At 41.4% G+C, this 6,000-nt stretch overlaps 1 protein-coding gene across 2 annotated transcripts in view; it reads right to left on the bottom strand.

Annotated features, from left to right (window-relative positions):
* CDKAL1 (CDKAL1 threonylcarbamoyladenosine tRNA methylthiotransferase) overlaps positions 1-6,000 on the bottom strand; it is a gene marked incomplete at its 5' end in the record, with an annotated part of 619,533 nt that overhangs the window by 598,062 nt on the left and 15,471 nt on the right. The gene's annotated exons all lie outside the window — the stretch shown is intronic.

The following is a 6,000-nucleotide window of genomic DNA, read 5'->3' as shown; positions in this document are numbered from 1 at the left end:
TAAAATATATTTTAAAAAAAAAATTTAAAGCAACTTCAAATTAAATAGCCAGGTCCAGAAAATATGCTTACACTACAGACATTCAATTATAATACTAGCTCCTATACCAAATAAACTAATATTTATCTGTTTCTACAAAGACATACTGATTTTCTTTATTTAAACATAAGATGTTAAAATCTGACTTGACATTATCACCAAGCATTTCTAAAATATAAATTGGAAATGCTCTTTTAATGAAGCAGGCCCTACTTCCCTGTATTATAAAAAAAAAAAAAAAAAGAATACTACATTAAAGCTTGACCATTTACTAAAATAACTACTAAGATATAACATACAATACTCAGGCTTTTTCTTGCCGAAAACAATAAGTTTTTTGTCTGCTAGACCCCATGTCTAGTTCATTTTCACGTCTTCACATCTCCCAGCACTATACCCTGTAACACATACCATGTGCAGAAAACATTTGCCGAATAAATAAACTATACACAAATATACAAAGAAACTATCAAGAATTGTAACAGCCCAGCAATTTTAAATTTATTTCTCTGAAACTGTGAGCACCCAAGCTAAACATACTATTCTGACTGAGGTAAGCTTATCACAAATATTTCATATGTATATAACACACATTATTCTCATATGTTTATGAACCAGAATCTAAGTTAATGGCCTTGGGAAGGATTTTTTTTCCACTCACCAAAAAGCACATGCTATCTTCACTCACAAGTGATGTGACTACAAACTAAACACACCTCTCTCCAACATCTTTCTCCAGTCTCTCTCTCTCCCCCTCCCCCTCCCCCTCCCCCTCCCCCTCCCCCTCCCCCCCCCCCCTCTCTCTCTCTCTCTCTCTCTCCTCTCACATAAATCTAGCAAATCTATATCTAAATGAAGACTGTTCCTAAAGCAATCACTTGGGGTAAGCTATGGTTATGAGCTCTTTGCTGAAACCGTGTAAGAGTTGTGAGGTTCTGAAGACATCCAAAAAATGTTAAAGGTACAAGATTCATGTGCCAATGCCCCAATGGAAAAGCCAATATTCAATAGATCAGAGTATTAAAGAAAGGGTTTATTGAACCAAAAAGCCTAGCACAAGAACTAATTCTCAAATCCATCTTAAGAGAACCATTATTTTGTACATATTTCCCACCTCTGGGGGAGAGGGGAGGCGCCTTCTGGCAAGGGGCTGCTCTAGCAAAAACTCAAGGGGCAAGCAGAATTCCTCTAGTTCATCTTTGCAGCACGAGTTATTAGCCTGAAGGTCAACAGAGAGGGGAATATTTTCACTGTTACAAAAATAGAAGAATCACTGCTAAAAAACAATTTCTGAAACTATTTTAGAACAGTTTTCAGAATCAATTAAGATAAACAAAAATGCCTTATGTCTAACTAAAACAACATTCATTGTTCATTATCATATCACATACTTTATTCCTCAGATTTGGCCTCAAATTACCTATGACCATTCTAATATTCTCAAGATATGAAGATCTGCCACCAATGAGGACACTAAAAATTATTTCCCAGCATCTCCAAAAGAAATAATCCAAAATCATTCATCAAAGTCAGCATTGGGAAAAAAGTTTAACCTACAAAAAATGCTTACTTGAACATACTCATGGAATGTATACATTTAAAACGTATTTCTTTAAGCCTGGCCTAAAGGGGGGGTGGGGGGGGGCAGTTAGAGGCGAAGTGGCTAAGTTGATTGGAACATCATCTGTACACTTTTAAATGGAGGATTCAATGCCCAGCTATGGCACATTCCAGGTTGCAGGTCCGATCCCCAGTTGGAGTGTGTACAGTAAGCAACTGCGCTCGCTCACGTTCTCTCTCTCCCCCTCTCTCTCCCCCCCACTTTCAACCCCAAACTCCCTCCCACCCCTATCTCTCCTTCTCTCTAAAATCAATGAGAAAAAATACAGATATCCTCATGCAAGGATTAAATTTTCTTGATTTTTTCAATCAAGAAAAAATACAGATATCCTCATGCAAGGATTAAAAAATAAATCATTTTTTAAAAGCCACTTATGGAAGAAAAGAGGCCACTTACTGAACCTGACCACAAAGAATGGTATAAAATGAAAACTTTTTAACTAAAAGCAATTTATGGTAGGTAGTTTTCATTCACAAGCAGATGTGACTACAAACTAAACATACCTTTCTTCAACCTCTCTCTCTCTCATTCTTCCCTGACCAAGATCTTCCCCAACAAAGGTCAATTTTCATCTTAATTGAGCCTGTCTTTGCATCTATGATAACATATCTTTGGATAGCAAAGTAATTTCCTTTTCCAGACCCTTAAAAGCACAAACACTACACAGGAACAGAGATCACAGGTCTCCTCGCTGTTACTGAGTTGTTGACTGTTAACTATCCTGTACCCACCTATATAAAAGAAGTACGTGTCTATCATTTTACTTTTATCCAATCCCAGAGGATTATCTGATTTGCCTTCTCCCACCTTCCTAGTCTATCACCAATGGATTTCATGTAACTAACTTAACAGCTTCTCTTTGGCTTGTAATCTATCCTATTAAGGAGGTAATTTGCATATTACCTCCTAATAAAGAGATAATATGCAAATTAACCCTCATGTCCTCACAAGATGGCTGCCTACGACCAGGCCAGCAGGGGGGTTAGTGAGGGATGACCAAATGACTGAACAGCAGGCTGCATGGGGCGACCAGGCCGGCAGGGGGGCCATGAGGGGTGACCAGACCAGTAGAGGGGGCAGAGGGAGGCAGTTGGGGTGACCAGGCTGGTAGGGGGGATGCAGTTGGGGGCGACCAGGCCGGCGGGGGGTGGGGGGGAAGGGCAGTTAGGGGTGACCAGGCTGGCAGGGGGGCAGTTAGGAGTGACCAGGTCAGCAGGAAGGGGGCAGTTGGGGGCGACCTGGCCGACAGCAGGAGGCCATTAGGAGTGACCAGGCTGGTGGCGGGGAGGGGGGGGGGGCACTTAGGGGTGACCAGGCAGGCAGGCAGGTGAGTAATTAGAAGCCAGTGGTCCAGGATTGTGAGAGACATGTTCAACTGCCGGTTTAGGCCCAATCCCTGGGATCATCCCCAAGAACAGTCGGACATCCCCCAAGGGGTCTAGATTGAGGAGGATGCAGGCTGGGCTGAGGGGACAGCCCCCGCCCATGCACGAATTTTGTGCACCAGGCCTCATATATATATATATATATATATATATATATATATATGTCTAAGCAACCATTTCAACCAAATGACCGGTCGACCAGTAGCTCTGACATGCACTGACCACCAGGGAGCAGATGCTCAACGCAAGAGCTGCCCCCTGGTGGTCAGTGTGCTCCCACAGCAACCTCACATGACCAGCCAACCTCTCGCAGTCCCTACCCCCTGCCGGCAAACCTCCTGCAGTCCCTCCCCACATCCAGCAGGTCCCATCCAGCAGCTGGAAGATCCCCAAGCCCAGTCCCAATCAAGACTGGGTGAGACAGCTCCTATAGGCCTTGATCACTGGCCAGGCCTAGGGACCCCACCCGTGCATGAATTTTGTACAATGGGCCTCTAGTGTATAAAATAAGAAGCAAAACTGACATTCACTGGAGCATTTTCTCAAGTCACTGAGATTTTGCTTCCTGGCAACTATCATTAGTCTGACTCAAATAAACACATTCAAATTCTCTACAGGTCTGAATGTTTCTTACATTGACACAGTGTACCTACAGGGTCAGTTTAATCACTTTCCATGATACTAATTTATTGTATCAGCAAACATGTATCCATGATACAATTAATTGTTCTGAGTTTAAGGAAAAGACATCATTTCTCAGTAGGGTAATTGTGCAGAAACTTCATTTCTTTAATATGACCTTTTCTCCTTTCTTTCCTTTTGATTCAAACATACCTCATGCAGCACACCTGCCTCTTTCTCCCTAGAATGTCCACTCCCTTCATTATTAAGCCCTCAGGACTATGGGTTTCTGGTCAGGAACAAGCTGTCTTAAGAACAGAACCTCAGGTCTGTTGATCACAGAAACAGAGTCTTAGTCAAGCTAAAGATAACAATTATTTCAATTGTGTTTCACCCCAGATCAATGAAAGCAGAAGGGCCCTATGGACTACACCCTCATGAAACCAGACAGAACAATGCCATGGCTGGACCTCACGACCTTATACAGGGATCAACCATTCCCAATCCTGGCCCCAACCAATCAGTAAAGCACAAGATCCCAACTCCTTTAGCCACCATGATTAATGACTTTTCCCTTATGATAACCCATCCCCTGGAAGGCATCGGGGAGCCAGGTCTTTTAGCACTACCTTATCTGCGACTCTGGGCTTGACACCATTTCCTCGGCTAATAAACCTCTACTGTCTTTGCTGCACATTCCTGTTCGTGTTTGATTGGGCTCTGATGTGTACAGATGAACAGGCCCTTATTCCAATAATAGTAGGTTTCATTCTTTGAAATGAGAAGCAAGAAGACACTATTTTATAAGTTATGAACCACCCTTCAAAATAAAAAGGGTTTGGAAGAGATAATGAACAAGCCTTAACAAGCCCTCACTAAGCCGGTTCTGTGAGGTTTTACTATAGAATAATAATATTCCTGGTGTCACAGTTAAAAACAGCAATTTCAAGTATGTACCCACATAATCTTTCTTCTCCAAATAATAAAAATATCTACTATTGGTAATTGAGAGCTAATCTTTAATTTTTCTGTATACTGTTTTCAAGAATCTCTGTGTACATTATATGTAATCTATATTTTACACTTATAATCACAGTTAAATGAAAATATTTTAGTGTTACATTTGTTGAATAAAACAATGTTATTGCCGAAACCGGTTTGGCTCAGTGGATAGAGCATCAACCTGTGGACTGAAATGTCCTGGGTTTGATTCCGGTCAAGGGCATGTACCTTGGTTGCAGGCACATCCCCAGTAGGAGGTGTGCAAGAGGCAGCTGATCAATGATTCTCTCTCATTGATGTTTCTAACTCTCTATCCCTCTCTCTTCCTCTCTGTAAATAAAATATATATTTAAAAAATGTTATTAAGCAATAAAATTTTTATTAATTCCCATTATTCCACACTAATGAAAGGGACTACTGGCATATGTAATCCAGAAATCTTATTTTCAAACTAAATATAAAATCAGTAGAGATTTCCCTCTTAAATGTTTTACAGAGCTAATATTGTTCATATTTCCTGGACCTACAGCACCTAGACAAGTGAGTAAAGTGGTCCTACATTCTACTGCATACAATCCAGACTAGAATTAAAAATTGACTATGCATTTCTAAAGTGGGGACAATCGCCCAACTAGCATGTGTCAGTGGTTGATCATTGATTGATGAACCAGGTCCCAGGTCAATTCCTGGTCAGGGCACACGCCCAGATTATGGGCTCAAGCCCCAGTGTGGTGCATGCAGAAGGCAGCCAATCAATGATTCTTTCTCATCATTGATGTTTCTATTTCTCTCTCCCTCTCTCTTCCTCTTTGAAATAAATAAAAATATTAAAAATAAATTAAAAGTGAAAATAAAGTGGGGACAATCAACAGCATACAAAACTGATACAAATGTATAGAAGTAAATCAAGTATATAAAAGTAATATACATTAATAGGAAAAATTAATTTTATATTCAAGTGAGTGCTTCCTTAATTCTCCCTTTCTACTATTCCTAAATAGGAAGCCAAAATTAGGTGTACATAACGAAGCTTAATATTCTTGTGCAAACACATTTAGACTGTTATCCTATGCTAGAGGCCTGGTGCACAAAATTCGTGCATAGGGGGTAGGGGGAGTGTCCCTCAGCCCAAGCTGCACCCTCTCCAATCTGGGATCCCTCTCACAATCCAGGATTGCTGGCTCCCAACTACTCACCTGCCTGCCTTCCTGACTGCCCCTAACTGCTTCTGCCTGCCAGCCTGATCACCCCCCTAACCATTCCCTTGCCAGCCTGATTGATGCCTAACTGGTCCCCTGCCAGCCTGATCGCCCCTAACTTCCCTCCCCTGCA

Source organism: Pipistrellus hanaki (genome assembly GCF_964339955.1).
Source record: "Pipistrellus hanaki genome assembly, chromosome: 2".
Taxonomy (NCBI): Eukaryota; Metazoa; Chordata; class Mammalia; order Chiroptera; family Vespertilionidae; genus Pipistrellus; species Pipistrellus hanaki.
Note: the sequence above shows the minus strand (reverse complement) of the source record. Positions and strands in the feature narration are given on the sequence as shown.